Source organism: Phyllostomus discolor, chromosome 14 (genome assembly GCF_004126475.2).
Source record: "Phyllostomus discolor isolate MPI-MPIP mPhyDis1 chromosome 14, mPhyDis1.pri.v3, whole genome shotgun sequence".
Classification (NCBI taxonomy): domain Eukaryota; kingdom Metazoa; phylum Chordata; class Mammalia; order Chiroptera; family Phyllostomidae; genus Phyllostomus; species Phyllostomus discolor.
Window position 1 is genome coordinate 15,104,364 of NC_040916.2, and position 14,309 is coordinate 15,118,672.

General features: G+C 46.2%; 1 protein-coding gene across 1 annotated transcript in view; it reads right to left on the reverse strand.

The window, feature by feature from the left end:
- Positions 1 to 14,309, reverse strand: part of C14H1orf21 (chromosome 14 C1orf21 homolog) — a 191,285-nt gene that overhangs the window by 118,806 nt on the left and 58,170 nt on the right. The gene's annotated exons all lie outside the window — the stretch shown is intronic.

Below are 14,309 nucleotides of genomic sequence, written 5' to 3' on the forward strand. Positions count from 1 at the left end.
TACCAGAGCAGCATCCCCTTCCTCTACCTCTCCAGCTCCACCTGGCAAGGTCACAGGTGTGGGCTCCCAAAATGAATTCCTTCCTTTTTAAAAAGGAATGTGGGAAAACCACCTCACGGTACAAAGGTGAGCAACCACAAGAGAGAGCGGAGACCTGCCTCGCCTGTCTGTTGCCAATTCTTCAGAATAAAGAAAGTGAACATAGAAAACAGAGGGGGAACCCTAACAAATTCCCAAAGGATGGGGCGATCCAGTGACAATGTACCACGGTCCTCTCTGGAACTCTCTTTCCTCTCCCTACGGTTTCGTGTTCCAGCCTCCTATGCTATCCGAGAAGCACATGTAACAATCTAGGACGTGAATGATCCTTGGCTGCCCACCCTTGAAAAGCATGGTGTGGTGTGTGCCAGTTGTGCTGGTATCAAAAAGTCTTACTTGAATTTAAAAATTTGAAATCACATGAAAGTCAAATACATTGCAGCAGGCTAACCAACACAAAACATGTAAGAATTTTTAAAGGACTTCTCTGTTAACCAGGCTGGAAGTGAGGGACATGTTAACAAGCAGATCAGACGTGATTTACATTCAATTCAAGTGATGATGACTCAGGAAGTTTCCATTCCATTATTTTTTTTAAAAAAACCCACTATAGCTTAATGTGAGCACTCTCCAAATCATAAGTAGGCAGAGATTTTGTTTTTGAAACATATACACTGTATATTTTACAGCAGTAATTTCAAGAGTGATGTTTTTAAATTTTACAACTTCATCAAAATGACATGTTAATACTTTGCCCATTTTGAAAGTGATAGGAACCCATTTGAGAGACATAAGCCTGGCTGGCGTAGCTCGGTGGATTGAGCGCGGGCCGCAAACCAAAGTGTCGCAGGTTCAATTCCCAGTCAGGGTACATGCCTGGGTTGCAGGCCATGACCCCCAGCAACTGCACATTGATGTTTCTCTCTCTCTCTTTCTCCCTCCCTTCCCTCTCTAAAAATAAATAAATAAAATCTTTAAAAAAAAGACATAAGATCTCCAATTCATCAAGCTGACTGTGGATCACTGGGGAAAATTTTTTACTATGTCATCTTCATTCTGCACATACATAATTGTCTGGTTATTCATTCATTTAATCAGCAGATACTTACTGCAAACTACTAAGTGGCAGGCACGTGTGGGGTAGGTTCTGGGTACACAGCAGCAAACAAGACAGGGTCCGCCTCCCCACCCACACGGACCACGGACACTCAGAGAAGGGAGGTCACTAGAAAGACCAGTTCCACAGAGACGAGGTCCCTCCACTGCAGGCTACACACAGGATGACGGGAGGTCACCCCACAGCCCCTGGTTCAGCCTGGTGAGAAGGCATGTAAAGGAGATCAGGTTCAAGGCCTGCCCACAGCGAAGCAAGTCACTAGAACAGCCCTGAGCTGCATCTTTCATACCCGATGTACGTCAAGGTTTCAATTCCACAGAAAATTCTCTTACTTGACCTCCATTGAACCGAGACCTCAAACTGGACAGATCTTCAGGAATGTACCCCTAATGACCGCTACAGCAATCGACTCAAACACATTTCCCTTTGGCTTGTACTAGCCTTCCCATAAGCCCTGGCAGGGTTTTTAGCTTCCATTTTCCCATTAGCTTTGCTCGGCCTTTCTCTCCCAACGCCCACAGGTTCCATTCCTTTACCTCCCTGAAGCCACACCCCTCGGGGGGGTAAATCTGAGTGTGCAAACAAGCATGCAGAGCCCACGACACCGAGCAGATCTGAGAGTCTCATTTTCACATATTGTTGTTAACAATACGCTATTTCTCAGCCCACAGATCACAGCGTGAGAATTAGACAGAAACGTCTCTTTGATGTTTAATGGAAACTTCTAACTAATACCAAGCCCCACTGAGGATGACTTTTTTAAACTAAATAATCTATATGATAGGATCATCAGCCCCTCTAAATCCACGGGGTCTCAGTAATTGCCCACAGACAACAGTGTGGTGATTGCGAGGGGGTGGGGGGTGGGTGGGACTGGAAAAGGGTATAAAGGGGATAAATGGTCATGGAAAAATACGATACAAAATAAACTATGAGAAAATAATAAAAATAAGTAATTGCCCATGACTTTGTATGAAAATCTCCCCAAAAGGTTGTATGGCTACATACCTGTTCCACGGAATAAGCTGTAATCCCTAGCCACATGCTATAAGCTGATTTAACTTAGCGCCGTCTTTACAGGACAATTTTCCTACTTTTGCTAAAATGCATGAGCAGATTTGTAAATCCAATTCAAAGTTTTAAAAAAGGACTAAGAACTGTGTCACCATGCAGTTTATCTTTCCCGTCCTTACGCCTCTTTAGCTAATACTTCAGGTAGCACTGTAACAGGAGGGAGTTCTTTTCTTTGCACAGATGAGTCTGTTACTTTTCTATGAATACATATTATATACACAGGCACGTCTAACCCTTTATAAGGAAAATTGTGATAGCTTTTTTAATGCTGATCTTTTTTTTTAAGCTTCATTGAGGTATAATTGATAAAACTGCAGTACAGCCAATGTGGTGATTGATACATATTCATCGTGAAAACATTCCCACCATGGAGTTTTAGGTGTTGACACATCCATCACCTCATGCCTCTTTTCTTTTTTCTTCTTTTCTTTTCTTTTCTTTTCTTTTCTTTTCTTTTCCTTTCTTTCTTCTTTCTTCTTTCTTCTTTCTTTCTTTCTTTCTTTCTTTCTTTCTTTCTTTCTTCTTTCTTTCTTTCTTTCTTTCTTTCTTTCGTGAGAACACAAGTTCTACTCTCTTGGCAAATCTCAAGTACACAATACAGTGTTATCACATAGCCAGCATATTATTTTTCTATACATTAGATCCTCAGACCTTAATTCATCTTGTAACTCAAAGTTGGTGGCCTTTCACCAGCCTCTCCCCGTCTCCCCTACCTCCCAGCCTCTGGGCAACCCCCATTCTGTTCTCTGTTCCCATGAGTTTGACTGAGGTGACACCAGACAACCACACGGTATTTGTCTGTCTTTGTTGGGCTTATATTACGTATTAGCATTATGTCCTCAAGGTTTATCTGTATTCCTGTAAACGGTAGTATTTCCTTCTTTTTTAAGGATATATATAAAACCTCACATTTTCTTGGTGGACACTATTCATCTATTGGCGGACACTTAGGTTGCTTCCACAGCTCGGTTATTGGGGATCTCACCACAGAAGCACAGGAATCTCTTCTCGCGCTCGCATCTGGTCTCTGCAAGGCAGTGCTCCCCTCACCTCTGGATGTATCCCCAGAGGGGCACTGCCTGTGGCTTTTTTCTTTACCTTCATGTTTTGAATTAGAAGCACAGTTTCATCAAAAAACCTACTCTTCCAAAATTGGGAAGAAAAAAAATAAGCAGAATCTATTTTCAGAAAAATCAGAGATAACTGACTTTTTAAAAAAAAGAAGTCTGTGGGAAAATATTTGTATTTACGTGATATGATGGATAATTTCACTTTCCTCCAATTACTCATGGACTTTTTCATTTTGGATAGAAAAGCTGTAACTACTATAGATAGTTTTGTTGTCAAGAAAGATAATTCTAGAAATGAATTAAAAGCGGCAAACCCCGTAAAGAAATCCTGGGCCAAAGAAGAACGTGAGTATACCCCGAGGCGATGTGGAGCACCGGACAGGCATCAAATGCCGACTGCGACGGGCACGCTGGGAGCTGTGAAGTCAGCAGCTAAGAACAAGATACGGCCACACTACCAGCAGATCAGGAGCAAAGTCCCTCTTTCTTCTTATGATTAAAAACGGAAGTCAAGATAAGGCGATATCTAATCTAAAAAACTCCTTTCTTTTATGGAAGAAAGAGCCAACATCTAAGCTCCATATAGAAAGAATGCAAGTACAAATAACTGATCAGCCTGTTTTCCTATCTGGGCTGCTTCACTACAATGAGTGTTCACACAGCAGCCCCCTGCGGGTGGGGGAAGAAAGGCCATTTAAAAGGGATGTCTAGCCATGAAGCTTCGGTGTCCTTGGGCCATTGTTAACACCCTTTCACATTTCATTGTGCATGTTAACAATAATGCATAAAGAGATGTCGCATGTGACGTGAGGATAACCTGAGAAAGTCAAACCTTCCCGTTACAAGCAATTGCAGGCATCTGAGAAGATGCTCATTCCCCACCTCACACTCATCCGGTGGCGAGGCAGTCAGTCGACAATACGCTATTGTCTCCAAAGAAACAGGAAGTGTGGCTTCTGCTTTCTTTATGGGAAAACTCTCACTTCCACAAATAATAACGTCTAGACGTGTGTCTCAGGAACAACAAGAAGACGCCCTGTGCAAGATGACACATTTCTGCTGGATTTTCTGCAGGGAGGTGTGGGGAAGGGGAGGTGTGGGCAAGGGGACAAGGGCGAGAGTGCTGGAGTGGGAGTGGTCGTGGGTCGCATGCCTGCCTCAGTGCCATGGCTGGACTTCCTCTCTCAGACCTCGTCTCTTTAATTAATTGTACGATCAACCTAAACACGTGCCCAGGCAATGCTACAGATGAGATTACCACTCATAAAGAGGCCCTTTTTCACCTGGGCTCCATTTATTTAGAAACTTTGTTTCAACCTTTACCCAGTTAGGACATCCTTGAAAACTTCTTTTTTTCCCCTCAAATTTCCAGAAATCCCACGAAATCTAAACATTATCATCAATGATGTTTTGGCCCAAGGGTATTGATTTTAATGGTGTACAAAGTTTCAAGATGAGCAAAGCTTAGCTTCCCCTTTCTTCTTCTCTATCCAGCTTTTAATGAATAAAAATGAAATGAATTTTAAAGCTATTTCTTGTAGGAAGCTAACTTTAAATGAATTAAGTTTAGTGCCTTATCTTGCACCTGAACATTCGTGCACGGCTGACCCTCTTTCTGGGAGGGCAGGACAAGACAACACTGGGGCCCTGATTAAAGCCACCCGCCCACACTAGGGTGAACCTATGCAGAATTATGCCGTTTCTACATTTGGTCCTCAGTGATCAAGGCTCACAGCAGAAACTCCTGGACTCCAGACGTCCACTATCTTCTTTCCACTTCCAAGACCAGACTACCCGGAGCATCTGGGGGAAGCTGTCTGCCTGTGTCAGTGGGCACCTTCTGTCTCATGACACCGCGCTGGTTCACCACGTCACTTGGGATAAAACCGTGTGACCTCTTGGCCAGTAGCCTAATCACAATGGGAGCTTCCACTCTTTTGAAGAATTGTTTGGAAAATCCAGGTAGATGGTGAAATGTTTTGAAAAGCACTTGTAAATGCAGGGTAACATTCTTTTGTGCATGCTTTGCCTTGCCAGGTGCATGATGTTAACCTGTCAAAACCATGGTGTTCCACGGACATTGGGTGGAATTGGTTTGCCAGAAAGCTCCTGTAGGCAGCCCCAGAGAAAATGAGTGAAATGGATGAAAAAGGGAAAAATAAAAATCAAGAAATGGTAAGAAACTGCTCTGGCTGGTGTTGCTCAGTGAATTGAGTGGCGGCCTACGAACCAAAAGTTCACCGGATCGATTCCCAGTCAGGGCGCATGCCTGGGTTGTGGGCCAGGTCCCCCGTTGCGGGTGTGTGAGAGGCAACCACACATTGATGTTGCCTCCCTCTCTTTCTTTCTCCCTCCCTTCCCCCTCCCTAAAAATAAATAAAATCTTCAAAAAAGAGAGAGAAATGACAAGAAACTGAAAGTAGAAGAAGTATGAATTACTACAAAGCACAATTTGACTTTAATCTAAACAAGTAAGTAGTTGTGATTCTTCCTTGAATGGCCGGTGGAAAACGTCCTGAGGGATCTGCATGTTGAAACACACCGTGAAGAACAGATCTGACTCCTGCCCTCGAAGGGCTAGCACTCAGTAGGGCTAACAGTTCATAAACAACGAAATGAAATAAAAGTCCAATGACTAATGCACACTGCGGGGAAAGAAAGGGATCGGAGATGTTCTTGAAAGTCATAGGCTATTTCAAGTTAATTGAATCAGTGCTTGCCTCAGCTTATTTTCTGCAACAAGAGATGCCGGAACACCCAGCGTGCCCACTGCGCTACTCTGAGACCCTGGGTAACAGATGCGGACAGTGAAACAGATGTCATGTCAGCTTTGAGCTGTTGATCCCCTTTAAGACCATGAAGTGCAACAGGACGGCAGCTGGATTAACCCCTCGGAAATCTGAATGTCGCTTCCATGGTGCCAAGGACAAGTCAAATGCCGCTGACCTTGTCTGATGCGCACAATGGAAAAACACGTATGGTGCTTTCATCACTCAACTAAGAACCTCAGCCCTGATTGGTGCGGCTCAGTGGGTTGGGCGTTGTCCCTCAAAGTGAAAGGTCGCTGGTTCGATTCCCAGTCTGGGGCACATGCCTGGGCTGTGGGCCAGGTCCCCAGCTGGGGACATGGGAGAGGCAACCAACGATGTTTCTCTCCTTCTCTTCCCCCTCCCTTCCCCTCTTTATAAAAATAAATAAAATCTTTTAAAAAAACTACTGTGTTCCATGTTTTTTATTCAGTTCCATCTCTAAATTTAATACCGTCCTGGTTCATGTCTGAGCCTTAAGCTGGTTGCTGGGTGGATAAAAAGAAATATAACTAACAGACATAAAAGGTAACGAATTATCTAAACTAATTGTTAGAAGCAAATGTGAGAATCATTCCCAAACAACAACAAAAAAGCCTGCTTATATTTTATTTGCAGACTTTGGTACTAATATTTGTGTATGAATATATTTCATGGCCTCAGAATTATATACGCTTAACAAAGTAATGTAGTAACAAGAGCTTGGACAAGAGCTGAATCCTAGAAACTGAAAACAGCATTTCCCCTCAAAATCTAAACATGCATCCCTCCTCCCTCCTAAAATAACCTTTCCTGCTTTCCCCGCCTCCCTACTAAAATGCAGGGAATCACCCATGAGAGTCCGGAGCGAACTCTGGTCCAAGTCCCTGTGCTCTGCCTCGGGCCGCACTCTCCCAGGTCTGACGGGGAGTCAGCAGTGATCCAGGGACTGCGCGGACCCGCCGCACCTGCGGGGCTGAGAGAGGCTGACTCAAATAAGCATCCCTGAGGGGAAGCCTTGGGATCTGCAATTCTGTCTTCTAGAACCTTCAAGTGCCATCCAACACAGCTCCAGATCTGGAAGTGCCCCGAGAACTTAGAGAAAGCAAACAGATAAAATCTTTTTGTTGGTGAAGGATTTAGTGTGTGTGCCTCTCTCTCTTCCTCTCTCTCTCTCTCTCTCTCACACACACACACACACACACACACTGTAAAAGTTCTACAGATGCAAAGATTATACCCAATATTTTGTGGCTTTGTGAGGGGAGGAGTTGAGTGGCTTTGGGCAAGTTATGAAGTTCACAGGGCTCTGGGGCCTCATTTACATGATGGGATAAGACCGTATGAAGTTTGAGAGGAGCAGATGAGATGCTATATGCAAGGCGCTTAGGACAGTACCTAGCAATCAGTAAACAACTGATACGTGACAGTTATTGTCATCGTCATCACCGTCATCATTAGTTTTTAGGAATTGCACCAAAGTGAGCAGGCAGGCCGGACACTGCGTAGCAGGAGAAGCCCAGGGGGCACGCGCAGCCGCTGCGGAGAGCGCCCAGAGCAGTGCCTGGGGGCGGGGAGGTCCGCCTCTATACCGCACATCCCCGGGCTCTGAAGGCAAAGGCTGCTGTGTGAGCACAAGGTGAAGGTCAGGGAGCCCTCCCCAGCTTTGTGACAGTCTCACTTCTTCCTGCTATTACGTGTTTGCTGGTCTGTATTCGCCCCCCGGGAGAGTTCCAAGGTTACCACCAGGCCCTAATCATTCTTCTCCATAATCCCTTGCGGCACAGGCCAGGCACACAGTAGGCCTACAGTAGATGCTGAGTGAGTGAATGCTCTCAGATAACTCTTCTCACAAGGAAATGTCAGGGGCTTTTAGGGAAGGGTGCCCTCCTCAGCCCCTGTCCTAGGTCACCGGCAGGGACAGTGACGTCTTTACCTCACCAGTAACCACAGTTAAAGATGTTTGTCACAGACAATTTGCAATTACGTGCAGTATATACACTCTGAAAAGCCAGGAAGGGAATGATATGGAATATTATCCTAGTGTAAAGCAATTCTGAAAGAATTGCTTGTGACACACCGTTGGTCCTAAGCTGCCCCAGAAAATTACACTAATTATTTATTTCAACCATCATTTTGGGGGGAGTGGGGGCTTATTTAGCTCCCAGCATTCCATTACAGACCGGAGACTCCAACATGGTAAGTCAGCCAGACCTTGATGCGCATGCCCTGACTTTCAATTAAAATCTAGAGACGTTTAGAGATGCTTCTAAAACTCACCCATCTGAAAAATCAAGATGTTTTTTTGGTTTGGGTTCTGTTTTATTTTTTTTTAAATTGCTGACGTGTCCATCTTTGATGAGCTCTTCCAGACAAAGAACTATTTCAGAATGATGTCCTTAGAAGACCAACCAAATTGAAATGATAAATATCATTGTCAGGGAGCACAAATCAATACCCCTCCGGCCCACTGAGTTCTCACGCTGCCCTCAGGAAGTGCACACGCCTTTTGGAATGTCCCCAGATTTTGTAGAGCTCCGCCAAAAACGCACGCTGGGCAACCGGCTACTTCAAGAAAACAGAAGTAAGGAGCAAGGAGGCCGAGGAGGACAAAGCCAAGGCAGTTGATAAGGGCCTCCCCTTCTAACTCGCGGGAAATGCTCCCCGCCCCCCGGCGACTGCGCCCCCCAGCGACTGTGCTCCTGCCTCCGCCCGTCTCTGCACCCACCCTCATCTCTGGGAGGTCCAGTGGGGTTTGAGATCACGGCCACATGAAAGGGAGGACCAGAAGCTCCTCCGTGGCCCTGATGCTCTGCCTCAGCCACTGAAAGCTATTAAAGCGCATTACAGGGGTCCAGGTTATGAACGAGTATGACCTCAAAAATGCTACCAAAAATCTGCAGTCTGCTCTGAAGTAATTATTTCCAATCAGGCCCAATGTTCCCCAATTCAAGTAGCATAATTAGTGAACATGGTGTTCTTTCCAACTTGCCCAGCAAAATGTACTTAGAGAATGAGACCAGAAAGACGAGCTCGGGGGGGGCGGGGGGACTGGGCAGCCTGGGCAGGGGCAACGGGACCGGGGCCCACCAACGGGGGGGCACAGCTCAGCATCCAGACTGGCGTGAACGCCCCAAGAGATCCGCACCCAGTGGCAGCCCGGCACGTGGCAGACACAAGTCTGCATCTGAATGGCTGCATGAAAAACCCTTTTCTTGGAGAAAGGGATGCTGTGGAACGTTTAGGATTCGACCACCTTCTCTCCCGCCCAGCTGTCAGCTCTGTGGGACCTCCCGTGGGTGGCCGGGCTGGGGCCACTCTGGTGCTGAATATGACAAAGGCACAGCTGGCAAGCTGCTTAGTATTCCTGCATCCAGGAGGATGTCACCCCGCCGTCACCTCTGTCACATCACTGCCGCTACCACCCCAGGAAGGGCACTGCAAACGTTTTCCAATATCAAGAGCTCCCCCCAGATTTCTAGAACCCAAATTCAAATTTGTATTTGTAGATTCGTTTCTGGATCCAGCCTCGAAACCTCTCACTCATTTTATTCCTCAGCCCCTGCTAGGCTCTATCTCTTGATTGTTGTTGTTGTTTTAAAGATTTTATTTTAATTATTTTTAGACAGAGGGGAAGGGAGGGAGAGAGGGACAGAAATCTCAATGTGTGGTTGCCTCTCATGTACCCTCCACTGGGGACCTGGCCGGCAACCTGGGCATGTGCCCTGACTGGGAATCAAACCAGCAACCCCTGGTTCATAGGCGGGTGCTCAATCCACCGAGCCACACCAGCCAGGGCTCTAGGTTCTATTTCTTTCTGGATGTCAGGATGGTCTGATGCAGTTTTAAAAGCATCAGAACATATTAAAATTTTAGTAAAAAATTATGCTTCTCCTAAGTTAGTAATTATCCCATTCATTTTCTATAACAAAGACAAATTACAATCCTTAACGCACTGGTTCTGTTGGCTCCTTCCTGGGGCCCAAAATCCTGCAGGACTCACTAATGCCCCCGGGGCAGAGTCCAAGGTATGTGGACTTTCAAGCTAGACCTGTCCTCAGGGGTCACTGAAGCCAAGGTTCTTCAAGTCACAATGAGAACACTGAAGGCCAAGGAGTTTAGGTGACTCACTCAGGGTCCACCAGGTCCCAGACCCACTGTCACCTCTTCCTCCTGCTCCAAGGTAACTAGGATCCCCTCCATCACATCAGGTGGTCCCACAGGCCACCCTTCCCCCTCAACACTGCTCCCGAGCCCACCCCTCTACTGCTTACGCCTTTCCTCTTCCAGAAAGAGAGCCGCACACCATTCTGTCCCTTCCTTCCTTTTCTCGCTGTCCTAGACTCTTACTCGGAGAGTCAACTATTTAGTATTTCTCCGAGGGAAGAAATCACCTCTTGTATTTGTCTTGCTGTGTAGGGTGAGCTCCCAGGCAGAGAGCAGGAACTCAATAACCCTTTTCATAATGGCGGGCTGCCTTGGTCTTCCCACCTCCGTACCTGCTACCTGCTCCACCTGGAAGGCTCTCCTTCCTCACCTTTGCTTGGCTAACTTCTCCTTCCTGTGAGCTGTCCTTCCTCAAAGGTCCCAGTATACCCGATGCTTCCCCTTCACAGCCCTCATAGAGTACAGGACTCTTAATCCTAACTGCCTATTGCTTTGACGAGTCTAGAATATAAACTTCCCGAAAGACACAGACTATATATTTCTTGCTCCCTATTGTATCCGCAGCTTCTAACGGTGCTTAGCTCAAAATATGTACTCGATAAATAAATAAAATGCTTCCTGAAAGAAACTTTAAATTTCTCCTGATGGAAATCAAGATTTTCCAACCACATCTCCAATCTCTCCCAGTTACTGGCAGGTGTCAGTCCAGCCTCCAGCCACCAGCCACTGAACAATGTGCATATTCTGACCTTAACTGCCTTTGGGCAGTGTCACCTTAAACCGGAAGGCCTCTCCATCAATCTCTGACTGTTGTCCCAATGGTACCCATGCTTCAAGGTTCAGAACAAGTCTTATCACCTCTAAGAAACCTTGCCACAGACCACGCAGATCTTCCCTTCTCTGAATGCACCCACTCGTGTCCACACGGCCATTCATCACCGATGCTTGTTGCTACGTGTCCACAGTCATCTCCCCCGTTAGTCTGACCTGGCCTGTGGGGCCGCCCCTCTTTCTGCAGTCAGCATTTACCCTCATTGAGGAAATGGTTACATACACAGTCTTGGGGCATCTCCCGGACCGTTGTTTTATATTATTGGCCTCTGTGCATTTTTGTCTTGGTGTCCTAATTCATTTATGACTTTTTCAAGGCAAGTCATGCTTCTGAGGTCTTTGATTCTCTGCACCAAGTAGGAGGTTAATAAATACTTCTTACTTGACGTGTTGGCTAGAAAGCAAACGTGTACAGGCTGAGAGAATTATGCAAATTACGAAAAAGTCACTTTTTCCAAAAGCGCAGTTGAAATTTTTGAATTATTAGAGGCTGTTTAAAAGATCTGTTGATGGTATAATTATACCATAATTTAATAAAATTACTTTCTGAATAAAGGTTATTTTTAAATAGAAACTTTTGTCCAGACGATAGAAAATCTGAATAAAAGAAAAAATGTAGGAGAAAACGAATAAAAAGAGCAAGAAAGAAAAACATATGCCCAAGACTGACACTCCCCACCCCATACCTAGTGGTGGGGTGTGCATGGCTGCAGCATCCACAATTGCATCAGTTAACTTTTCTTACAAGGTCAAGTTCATGGCTGAGTTACCATCATAGCTCCACAAAGGCCTGCCCAGCAACCGCCTACCCATGAACAAAACAATTCTCCCAGTACCGCAAGGGCAGGAGGAGAGGAAATCAATCTCTTTTTCCTGGTTTGCCATCAACATTTCCTTACAATTATTTTTTGATGTACTGTGTCTAACTATTCCATGTATTTATTTCATAGCTCACCATGCTCCTCCCCAAAATATGTCCAACAGCTGCTTTCCACCATAAATACAATCTTGGAACATAAATGCGTGCTCAGGATTCAAAAATTCAGGGTTCAGTAACCTAGCAACCAAATGCCAAGACCTCCGAATGTGTACCCTCCGCTGCCGCGTACCCACAGACCCCTAAGACGTCTGCAGACTCACTGCTCGAATCAGGTTGGGCTGATCCCAAATCAATACTGGCCAGCTATGGGCAGGTTGCAAAACACAGGAGGCTTTTTGCCGGGCTCCAGCAGCCCACGTGTCAAGGGCTATAAATAGGAAGTGTACGCCATACACACTACCAGAGCCCCACAGAGTGGCCAATTAGGATTCAACACTGGGACGATCCAAATGAGCTACATCTCACACATGCCAGAAGCTGACCACGGGGTCTAGTAGAAACCAACACACGTACCCAGGCCTGGGAGCATTCTGCCTAATGAAGACGACAAGAGGGGGGGCAGAAAAGGACACTTCAGTGTTTCACTGGAATGCATTAATGAAAGGTATATTCTCATCCCCCAGACGTACTCCACGAAATAAAATAAAGACTCATTTTAAAATAAGGCTCCCACCCTGGCTGGCATAGTTCAGTGGATTGAGTGCGGGCTGGGAACCAAAGTGTCCCAGGTTCGATTCCCAGCCAGGGTACATTCCTGGGTTACAGGCCATAACCCCCAGCAACCGCACATTGATCTCTCTCTCTCTCTCTCTTTCTCTCCCCCTTCCTTCCCTCCTTCCCTAAAAATAAAATAAATAAAATCTTAAAAAAAGAAATAAATCTTAAAAAAAATAAAATAAAATAAGGCTCCCTGCTGTGTAGCCTGTCCTTATCTTCTCTACCTTGCTTTAACGAACCTGCATTTCTGGGGGCACTTTAGTGAAAGGTCCTTCATTTCTTAAAAAAAAAAATACATGTTTTTTATTGGTTTCCCTCCCCTCCACCATAGTGAAGGTCACGATACAGGAAAACAGCATAACGGTGTGGGTTTTCTTAATCAACCCTTCCAGCAGTGGCAAAAAGAAATGACACGTGGGAGGCTATTTATTTGTACGTCAAGGAGAAAGTGAAACTCTCCATAGGGTGACACCACCATTCGTTTTCCCCAATGAGGCCAACAAATCAAATAGGAATAAAACAGAAGCCTCCCCTTCATCATTCACGGCGTAATGGGTTCTTGCTAGATTAACCAGTCTCTTTCCCTGTTAGACGCTCCAAAAAAACAGATGTACAGTGACATCAGCAAAACAGCCATAGACCATCAATCCACAAGACAGGAAGTGCAGCGGCCAGACTTGCATCGTTTTTAAACATTAGCTGGCTCCCGGCTGCTGGCTCCGGCTCTGCTGTGCAGGGGCTGGGCTCCTCCCCAGCAAGACGTGCCTTTGGGTAGCAGCAACGATCAGCAGGCTTTCTGGGGAGCAGTGCCCTAGCACACGAAGACCCCAACTTGCCTAAGCTCTCCAGGTCTGGTGGCTTAAGGCAAAAAAACAAAACAAAACAAAACCGCAGACCCACTGAATCCAATGAGAAGCTCCCAATGGTGCTCCTCTCCCCTCCACCAAATTTATTAGATGCTAGATACCAACAACACTCTGTCAGGAAGCCCAAAGATGGAGTGTGTAGGGCATCGGGGAGCCCTGGCACTAGGGTGTCTGGCTCTAGCATTGGCCATTAGGTTACCATGCTGCTTATAAGAAACAAGTCAGTTTAAGCCCTGGTTGGCTGAGCGCTCTGAGGTCCAAGCAAGAGGCATGGCCACACAAGGAGTGATACAGGCGCTTCTGGTCCTGGGAGTGGGGCAGGGGCTCACAATGAAAATGCCACCTCTACAGTGATGCTCAGACGATAGCAGGTGCGTGAGCACCTGCATTTTCTGTAGAGAAAATGGACACGAGGAAGACAAGAGAAGTGGGGACAAGCTGGAGACAAGGAAGGACACCTGCTCTCAGTGCCAACCAGGGATGGAGAGCTGGGGAACTCAGGGCACCCACTGGCCTCCCGTCCACCCCCTTTCCCATTTGTGGAGCCCTTCACTCATGCCACCTGAGCTCTGTCATCTGCCAAGGTCCACGCTGGATGCAACAGACGACACGGACAGCACAGTTCTAGAGGCCAGTCAAGTTCATCAGATCGAGGCCACCCCTGGAGAGATGAAAACGGGGAAGTGCCACCTTCAGAAACAGAGGTCCTTGCCCCATTTTGATCGCCCTTGCTTGAGAGTCACAGGGGTTTGGTGAACAAAC